This window comes from Suncus etruscus, chromosome 3 (genome assembly GCF_024139225.1).
Source record: "Suncus etruscus isolate mSunEtr1 chromosome 3, mSunEtr1.pri.cur, whole genome shotgun sequence".
NCBI classification, from domain to species: domain Eukaryota; kingdom Metazoa; phylum Chordata; class Mammalia; order Eulipotyphla; family Soricidae; genus Suncus; species Suncus etruscus.
In genome coordinates this window covers 63,217,318-63,227,886 of record NC_064850.1, presented here as the reverse complement: position 1 = coordinate 63,227,886, position 10,569 = coordinate 63,217,318, and the positions used below count along the sequence as shown (strand labels likewise).

Sequence of the window (10,569 nt, the reverse complement as noted above, 5' to 3'; positions counted from 1 at the left end):
TTTTAGACTTATATCTTAACATTTCTGTTGAAATTTTTCAAAGTTAGAGATATCAACTCTATTGTTTACTTTTAAAATTTTTTTGCCCCATTTGCAAAAATAATAATGGTTGGTTTAAGAATTAGGTAATGCTGTTAGTAATATTGCTTTTGCTTATAATAGCTGTAAGTGAATGTACTTTTGTTCCAATAAATGTCTGGTAGATCACTATTTTTTTTTGGTTTTAATTTTTTGGGGGGTTACACCTGGCAACTCTCAGTGGTTACTCCTGGATCTGTGCTCAGAAATCACTCTTGGCAGGCACACACACAGGGGACAATATGGGATGCCAGGATTTGAACCACCATTTGTCCTGGATTGGCTGCATACAAGGTAAATGCCCTACGGCTGTGCTATCTCTCTAGCCCTCAAGAAATCTCTATTAAACTCATCTGAACCTAATGCCTTCTGTTTCAGAAGGTTAGAAATTATTGGTTTGATTTGCTATAAAGATACAAGTACACTCACAGATCTATTTCTTCTTTTGGGTGGAAAGTCACACCTAATAGTGCTCCTGGGGTATTTCTAACTTTCTTTTTGGGAGTTGATTTACTGTTGCTTGGTGGACTATATATATATACTTCTAGGGATTAAACCCTGGCCTCCACATGTGAAGCATGTGCACCAGCCCTTTGAAATGTCTTTGCAGCCGAGAGTTTCTTCTTGTATGAAAATTGATTCATTTAATCTAGGTTATTAAAATTATGGAAATAGTTATTCATATTATTCTATAATTATCTTTGTACTGTTCATAGAATCTGCATTAATTCTCCTATTTTGTTTCTTTTTAGGGGAGAGCGCTAATGCAGTCCCCACTACCACAAATTATGCAGTCAAGTTTCCCACATTTGGGGAAATCGCAGGGGTCAAGTACATTTGGAGTGAAATGGATAAGCCTCACCCTGGGAAAACACCTTTCTGATCATGGTATCTATCCTGCCAGGTAAGTATCCTATTTTATTTCTGATACTAGTAATCTTTCCTTTGAAAAATGTAGTTGGCTTACTAATATATTTTGATCTTTTCAAAAATCAATAATTTGATTTTATTGATATTCTCTGTTGCTTTCCTGCTTTCAATTTCATTGAATATATATCCACTAATTTTGTATGTCTATTTGCAACTATATAGATCAAAAGCAGACAGAATAGCATGGTGTCTGGTATGCCAATATTATAAAATATTTTACTTATGTAGAAGTAAAATATACTGGTGATTCCCCCCAAACCTTGCACTGATGAACCATGAGAAGCACTTTACTTATATTTTGGGACCAGGTTAGGCCAAAAAAGAAGAAAGAATTTACTTTTTTTTTAGGGGAGAACGTGAATGCAGTCCTCCACTACCACAAATTATGCAGTTGAGTTTCCCACATTTGGGAAAATCGCAGGGGTCAGCTTATCCGGAGTGCAATGGATAAGCCTCGCCTTGGGGAAACCACCTTCGTGATCATGGTATCTCCCTTGCCAGGTAAGTATAAGAATTTACTTTGCTGACTTTAATAGGAGGTATGTTTACTTTCTGTTTCCTGCAGGATACACAATTAAAAAAAAAACAACACTTCAAGATGCCTATTACTGCAATGCTTAGACACTCCCTAGAGCAACACATTAGTTATTTGAGAAGAGGAAAGTTATTAAAAACCTCTAAAGCTCTGTAAATAACTCATTTACCTACTTTGCTTAAATGCTAGTTTAGAATTAATTCTTGACTAGAGAGCTACTTATTTTGCAATTAGTAGAGAAGTAGGACTTTCTGATAATTTGTTTTTATATTTATAAATTAATTCAGTGTTGGTAGGCCACTTAACTGTGATACAATGTTTAGTACCTAAGGTAAGTACCTATTTTTTCCCCAGCTAACATGACTAATAAATACTTAAGGACCTAGAACCATTTTAAATGGTATGTGTACCTTGAAGACCTTCCAACTGTGTTAAAATAAAGACACAATTCCACCATAGTAACTTGGGTTAAGAGCATCTCTTACACAGTGATCCACATATAAGTAACAATGGCTTCCATTAATGAAGTGAATTTTTTGTATTGGAGATCATTCTAAGTTCTTACATGTATTAACAACACAATAGTAATTCTCACCATAACTGTAAGTCAAACATTATATATTTATTTACCAATTTTAATACACTATTAGGAAACTCAAATTATTTATCTTTCGGTTTGGGGAATCTCATCTGATGGTGTTCAGAGCTTTCTCCTGGCTCTGCTCTTCTGGATGATTCCTGGTGGGCCTGGGAAACCATATGGGCTGCTGTGGATCAAACACAGGTTAGCTGCATGCCCAGTAAATGCACCTGCTGTACTGTCCTCCACTTTCAGATAAATTATTTAATTTCATATAACAGTAATAATACAACTGCATTTTATGCATTGATTCTAGATTCTAAACTCTAATTCCCCTTCTGAATTTTGTCATTCTTTAATCTCAAAATTTAGTATAACATGTCATTTCCTAACAATGTATTACATACTAATTTTTTAATTATAACTTAGGTATCATGGTTACAATAGTGTCAATGTTGACAGTATTTGATGTCCAACTATTGTTCCTCATCACCAAGGACCTTGCACTCTCCAACTATGTCCTCATTACTTCTTTCTCACTTTTTCATTCTTTTTCCCTACCCCCATCCAATTGTTAATATGAATTTTATAGTCCAAGTCCAAGGTTTGTCATTTTGCAGTACAACTTATTCCCTTATTTTTTGTCTCTTTCTATTCAGTGCATGAGTGACATAATCTAGTATTTGTCTTCCTCACTTTGATTTACTTTGTTAAACAGAATATTGTCTAAAAGAGGATACCCTATAATTTCATCCAAGTTGCAGTGAACTGCAAGATTTTCTCTTTTCTTATAGCAACATAGTATTCTATCGTGTATATGTGTTACAGTTTCTTTACCTTTCCTCTGCTGTTGGGCATTTAAGTTGTTTTCATGTCCTGACTATTGTACTAAGTGCCAAAATGAACAAAGGTGTAATACATAACTTTTCAAATGTTTGTATTTTGGGATCAATCATGGGATCATCTTTAATAGTTTACATAGTTGTAAAACTATAGTTCTATTTTAAATAGTTGTAAAACTATAGTTCTATTTTTTTTTAGAATTTTGGTGTTTTTTGAGACATGTAATAGTTTTGTTTTGTTTTGTTTTTGAGACGTGCTACTGCTTTACATAGAGGATGAACCAGACAACATTTTTCCCAACAGTGAATGAAGGTTCCTTTTGCACTACCTCTTACCAACACTGGTTGTTTGCAGTCTTTTAGATCACTGTTGTGAGATGATCCTCATTGTCATTTAGAATTTGTACTTCCCTGATACTATGTAATGATTAATATATTTTCTTGCGCCTACTGGCTACCTTTTTATTATTATGTCTTCAGGGAAGTATTTACCTCCACTTGCCATTTTTTACTCAAATATTAGTTTTTATTGTTGAGCTTAATGAAGCTTTACAGATCTTGGATATTAACTCTTTATCTGATGTTTAAATATTTATTCCCATTCAGCAGAGTATTTTTTATTTTACTGTGAGTTTCTTTTGCTTTGTAAAACATTTCAATGTGATGTAGTCTCATTGTTCATTTTTATTTCTGTTATCTTTGCTTGCGGAGTCAAATAATTGAAGATACCTCTAAAGTCATATATTGAATATATTCTGTTTAATTTTTCTTGTTGTATTTTATGTTATTTATGTTATTTTATTTTTAAATCTATTTCACTTAAATTTTATTTATGGTATGAGATATGGTTGAAATTTCAGGATTTTTTTTTGTATACTGCTATTCATTTTTCCTAATATCATTAGTTGAAGACACTTTTATTTATCCATTTCATATGTCAGGCTTCTTAGTCATAGATTAACTGTCCATAAACTAATGGTTTATCTCTGTGCTGTTCACTCTATTTCATTGATCAGAGGTCTTTCTTCCAGTACAATATGGTTTTGTTTTATAATATAATTTGTTTTACAGTACAATTTAAAGTCAGAAAATGTGAAACCTCCCATCTTTCCCCCCCCTCAGGATAACTTTGACCATTTGAGGAATTTTATAATTTTATTTAAGTTTTAGTACAGTTTATTATAAATCATTGAAGAATGTTATTGGAATTTTATTGGAGATTGACTTGAATCTATAGAATGCTTCAGGCAGGAATGTAATATTTAACATATTAATTCTTCCAATCCATGTACATGAAATAGTTTTCATTACCTCATATCATCATCAAGTTGGTCCTATAGTGACTTATAGTTTTGATGTATATTTTTTACATTTTTTAAAGTTGATTTCTTCATATTTGATATATATATTTTTAATAAATTTTATTTTGACCAAAGTGGATTACAAATCTTTACAGTAATATTTTAGGTACACAGTGACATAGAATCAGGGACATTCCACCACCAATGTTGTCCTCCCTCCACCCCTGTTCCCGGAATGCATGCCATATCCCCTTCCTTTACCCCCGGGCTGCTAGTAGAAGTGGTCTCCCTGTGTCTAGCTTGTTGTCGATTGGGTATCGATTCTGTTGTCCTTGGCTTTGGATTTGGTGTTTAAGTCTTATCATTTTTTATTTCTACTCAATGTTCATACAACTTTTTGATCTTGGGACTCTCCATTATTTCCCCCTTAATTTGTGAGGCAGAACAAGATGGTTGAAGTTATGTGATTCTGTTTGGAGGAAATAGATAAAGGAGGGGGGGGGCAAAAACAAACAAGACAAAAATAGAAGTCCTCCTAGAGGCTATAAATATCAATTTAAGAGAAGAAAGGGAAAACATAAAAAAAAACATAAAAATAATACAAAAAATCAAACAAAAGAATCTGAAAAGTACTACAGCAATAAAGACAACAACCAAATAATAACCATGGTCCCGAAATAAAAACAAAACAAAGCACAAAATAAAAGAAGAAAGAAAAAACAAGCAACAACAACAATTACAAAAAAAATTAATTTTCACTTTTTTTTTTTTTGCATAGGAACAGTTAATATTGAGGAGATTAGAAAGGGAATTCCCTTGGCCTAAATGATACAGGGTTTCTCCACCCTTGAAGTATACTGTCATGGGAATAACTACAGGCTCCATACATATTCTTTTATTCTCCCCTAGGTCCTTTTGTGGTATTTGAGGACTTTCTGCTTCTTTGTGGATGATAAAATCAGGCCTCTATAGTTAAAGATCTTGGTATTTGCACAGGTCATATGATAGAACCTACGATGGAGTCTTTCTTTACAGTTCTAGAAGTTCTGTTCCATCACTGTAGTTTTAATCAGTCTTCTGTAGTTGGTGGTCTTGGTTTTTGCACTGATCTTAGGACAAAGCCTAGGATGGAGTGTTTTATTATGTTTCCAGAAGTTCTGCTTAGTTGCAGTTGTCTCAGCAAGAGCTCTGAGATTAGAGATCTTGGTTGTTGTACAGATCATAGGCCAAAGCCTAGACTAGGTTCTTTTTTACTGGTCCTAGGATAAGTTCTGCCCAGTAATGGTTCTCATAGTCAGTCTTTTGTAGTTAGTGGTCTTGGTTTTTGCCCAGATCAAAGGATGATGTGTCTTCTGGTTTTATATTATTTTTAGGTGGTGGGGAAAGACAACCTGCTCTTAGACCAAGTTGTTGTCATTTCCTCATTGTCAGAATGTCATATCAAAACTGGCGCATGTGGTGTCAGAGCAGTATTAAGAATGTCCCAGAGGAAGTTTGGTTCCTGAGCTGTTGTGGAGGACTGTGTCAGTTCTATGTGTGGGATTTAGGGTTCAGGGTTGGACAGTTGCTGTCCCTGGAGTCTAAGTTGGGTCCAAACAACTTCTGTTCAAGGTGGGAGGTGCCCCTATATTGGAAAATGTATGAATTCTTATCCCTAGTAGATAAGAGCTTGTTTCTATATATAAATTTTCACCTTTTTTAGTATGACTTTGCAAGAAGAAATGGTACTATATTATATTGCTGGTGCTTTTGGGGGTGAGATGTCAGGCTCCATCATCTCTGGGCTTATTGGGCAGGAGATCTGTCTTGAAACCTAATGGGTTAAGAACTGAGGGTAAAGAGCATTAATAATGCAGAATATCAGATTGGAAATGGGGAGTGAAGGGATAATAGAATTTCTGAAGAGGGGAGAAGGGATAGGAGGGGCTATATACACTATAGGCATGGCTAGTTTACAATTTAGGTTTGGCTCTCAGAGATGAGTCCTCCCTTTATGCACACATGCCCACATAACGGCATACATTAGTGATATATTATTAAGATGTTGTTAAAAGTCTGACCCTGATAGGATGAGTCTGAGCTCTTAAGGATTGGTTGAATTAAGATATATAATTAGTTTAGGTATAGCTTGAGAAAAAGAGGAAGGGATAAGATAAGAGAGAGGAGAACAGAAAAATAGGTAAATATAATAAAAATAAAGTAAAAAATTAATAAATCAAATTAAAAAGTTGGATTGGTGCATCGGAGTTGGGTGCATCCCAGTTACTAGGCATTACGTTGATGATGGGGTTGGGCCTTGATAAATGAAGGTTTCAGGGTTTGATAATGGCTGGAGCAGTTTAGGATACACATAGTTTTCTCATCTCGAATATTAAACAATGTGTTAATGAGACCTACCTATGTAGGTGGCTACCCTGTACAGTATTGTCCACTGCATCTTAGGTATCAAAGTTCCTTTTCTAAAGAGAAACTAACAGTGTGGATTTTATTTGACATAGATTGAATTGATGAGGAGGAGGAACAACACAAAGAAGAGGAAGAAGAAAAAAGGGGCAGGGGAGGAAGTAGTGACAAGAGAGAACAAAAGGAGAGAAAGGAAATGATGATTTGTCCAAACGTGTTTGGTGAGTAGGTCCTATGATATAAGTCTGTGGTTTGCAGTTAGCTGACTGTTTCAGTGGTCTGAATGATCATATACCTCAGGTCCTAATGGAGGACATAAACCAGAGAAAAAGGGTATATTAGAGTGTTTTATAAAGACATTTTCATAATGCAAACTGAATATGGTATCTATTATGATTGGGCACCAAGGTGTCAAATTAGGGTGTCCACCCTTTGTATCCAAGAACCCCTGTCGACAGAGAAGCTGAGAGGTTATTTTATAAATAGTAAGATTAAGGCATTAAAACACATTGTTAGGAAATGCTGCTGCTGGAATCTCTGTCTTCTAATCATATTCCTCACCTGTTTCTGTGTATAAGCTCCCTAAGACATTATTATAGGCCTTTGTAGTAAAAGGCTGATTACATACCTGTTCACTTTAAACTGTTGTTTTCATTGTTGCTGGTTTCTTTATGGTATATTGGATAGTTGAGGCTTTGTGTTGTTCCTCTTCCACTTGTTTTGAACTCTGCTCCCCAGTAAATGCTGACCACTACGGTGCTTTGAGTTTCTACCTGATTAGACCATTGTATTTGTTCTTGGATATTACATGTATATATAGTGCATATTCTAAGTACCTCAGAAAAGTGCTATCATTCTGTATTTATCCTTCATCTTCTGGCTTACTTCATTTAACATAATATTTTGTAGATCCATCCATGTTGCTGCAAAATCCATGATTGTATCATTTCTAACTGCTATGTGGTATTCCATTGTGTATAAATACCACATCTTCATGATCTACTTATCTGTTGTTGGGCATTGAGGTTGGTTCCATATCTTAGCTATTGTACTGAGTGCTGTGATAAATAGTGGGGTGCACATATGCTTTGGGATGAATGTCCATCCGATTTGAGGATAAATATCTAGGAGAACAATTGCTGGGTCATATGGCAGCTCAATTCTTATTTACTGAGCACTCTCCACACTTTTCTACAGGGGTTGGATGAGGCAGTATTCCCACCAGGAGTGGATGAGAGTTTCTTTCTTAGCACATCTCAATCAACAAAGATTGTTCCCTTTATTTTTGATGTGAGCCATCCTCACTGGTGTAAGGTGGTACTTCATTGTTGTCTTGATTTGGATCTCCCTAATGATGAGTGAAGGTGAGCATGTTTTTATGTGTCTGTTGGCCATCTTTTGTTCTTTCTCGGAGAAGTGTCTATTCATTTCTTCTCTCCATTTTCTATGACTTTATTAGATTATTTTGAGCTCAGCTTTCCGAGCACTTTGTATATCCTAGATATCAGCCCTTTATCTGACATCTTGAATGCAAAAATTTTTTTTCATTCCGTTAACTGTCTTCTATTATTAACTAGGGTTTCTTTTGCAATGCAGAAACTTTTTAGTTTGATGCAGTCCCATCTATTTAGGTTTGATGCTAAAGTTTTTGCCATTGGCATTCTATCCTCAAAGACTTCTTTGATATATAGGTCATGGAGTGTTCTGCTTATTTATTCCTCAATAAACTTTATAAATTTGGGTCTGATTTCAAGGTCTTTAATTCATTTTGAGTTGTTTTTTTTGTGTAAGGTGTGAGGTTTGGATCAATTTTTAATTTCTTACAGGTGCTTATCCAGTTGTGTGGTGTACCCCAAGACCCACCCATATCTGGGAGGAGTTTTGGGAATTGAAAATATTTAAAAAAGGGGGAAATGTGGTGTACCCCAAGACCCACCCATATCTGGGAGGAGTTTTGGGAACCGGATAATAGGTGTAACTACCTGCAAGACCTCCCATTTCTGGGAGGGGTCTGGAAAAGGATAGATAAACCTCTGAGCCAGGGGATTCGGCCCTTTTGCCGTTTCTCTCTTGGCCCGGCTTGGCTTCCTGGCTTTTGGATCTTTGGGCCGCATGGAGCCCAAAGGGAGATGGCTAACAGGAGATAAGATGCAGGGCTAGCAAAATATAGCTGAATGCTTAAAAGGTTGACATAGGCCACACACCTGTGGTGGCTAGGGCATAAATAAAGATGATTCTTCCTGAAGCCTGCGTGTGAGTGATTTCACCTGGGCCTGGAACTCGCCGGCTGCATGGAGGTTGCAGAGCCATGTGGGCTGGATGGCATCCTCCACCATCCAGCCCCATTGTTAATTATTTCATGCAACATCTGGCGCTCCGAACTTTGACCTGAATCCTGGACCCAAGAAACCAGCAACAATGGTAATATTTCTGCTTTTCAGTTTAATTTTGGCTCTTGTCGGGTGCACTGAGCCCACAACCCTGGGCCACGTGCAACAATTTTCAAAGATGGCCAACACCCCACCTGGGGGTTCAAAGGCCATTAAAACAAGAGAGGTGAAAGCTTGCATCACCTCCAGCCCAGGCCCAAAACTAAAACTTTGTTACAAGAAACAAAAACCTGGGCCTCTTCAAAGACTTATTAAAAGTCTAAATTGGAAACGGAGGAGAAAAAAGACTGTATTTAAAGTGGACTGATTTTCTGAAAATGACCTTTGGCTTGAATTTGGATTTTGACTTTGGAAATTTCGAACTGAACTTTTAGTTTAAATCACTTGGAACTCTGAACATCCAAAGTGCTCCCAGAGGGGAAATAAGGCAGCGGTGAAGCCCCTCCAGCATCAGAAAAGTGGCCGAAAACTTGCTTGCAAAGTGCGCCCAAAGAAAAAAAAAAGCTGCGAAAAGCTCCAAGCGGCTGGGCTCGGCTCGGCTGGGATCGGCTTGGCTGGGCTCAGCTTTGCCCGGAAAAGCGAAAAACCTGGAATCCTCGCTCCAGATCACAAACCGGCAGCGGAGCCTGGAACTACGGAAGAAAGCCACGTGGTAAGATCAGCGTGGGACAAACCAACATCTGAACTTTAAAAGTTTACAAAAGCCACGTGGTGAGATCAGCGTGGGACAAATTAATCTAAACTATGGTTTTAGGTGTAGAAAATTAGTGGGTAGTAATATTTTACTCATAGTTGGTGATGGAATAAGTTTTAATTAGTTAGTGGTTAAAAAATAAAAATAAAAGGGAAGTAATTCAGTTTAGCTCATTTAAACATCTAATTTCTAACCACCTGCATCTTTGTCATAAGTCATTTTCTTTATAATTTAAATGTGTTTTGTTGTCTTTCAAAGTTAATATTTTCAATTGCAAAATGTTTTACTGTGTATTTTAATGTACTTAGCCTGTTTTTAAAATGTATGTTATGCATGTATGCTGAAGTACTTGTGTATAGGAAAAATATAGGAACAGTGAAGTTCCCCCAATATAGTTTAAAAATATAGGAACATGAAAGTTCCGAAATAGTGCTTGGTAAAAAAGCATTAATAGAATTTTAGGTTACAGGTGTAAAGTATATTTTGCAAATGATATGTTTTTGAAAAGGGCTGGTATATTAATTTTCACTTTATTACGTTGGCGCATGAAAATATTTAAAAAAGGGGGGAAATGTGGTGTACCCCAAGACCCACCCATATCTGGGAGGAGTTTTGGGAATTGAAAATATTTAAAAAAGGGGGAAATGTGGTGTACCCCAAGACCCACCCATATCTGGGAGGAGTTTTGGGAACCGGATAATAGGTGTAACTACCTGCAAGACCTCCCATTTCTGGGAGGGGTCTGGAAAAGGATAGATAAACCTCTGAGCCAGGGGATTCGGCCCTTTTGCCGTTTCTCTCTTGGCCCGGCTTGGC

General features: G+C 36.5%; 2 non-coding genes across 2 annotated transcripts; both read right to left on the bottom strand.

Annotated features, from left to right (window-relative positions):
* Positions 1-827: 827 nt before the first annotated feature.
* On the bottom strand, positions 828-990 carry LOC126005350 (U1 spliceosomal RNA). The gene has a single exon (XR_007494478.1). It is a non-coding gene; the product is annotated as a U1 spliceosomal RNA (small nuclear RNA).
* Positions 991-1,353: 363 nt separating this feature from the next.
* Positions 1,354-1,517, bottom strand: LOC126004959 (U1 spliceosomal RNA). The gene has a single exon (XR_007494160.1). It is a non-coding gene; the product is annotated as a U1 spliceosomal RNA (small nuclear RNA).
* Between the last annotated feature and the right edge of the window lie 9,052 nt (positions 1,518-10,569).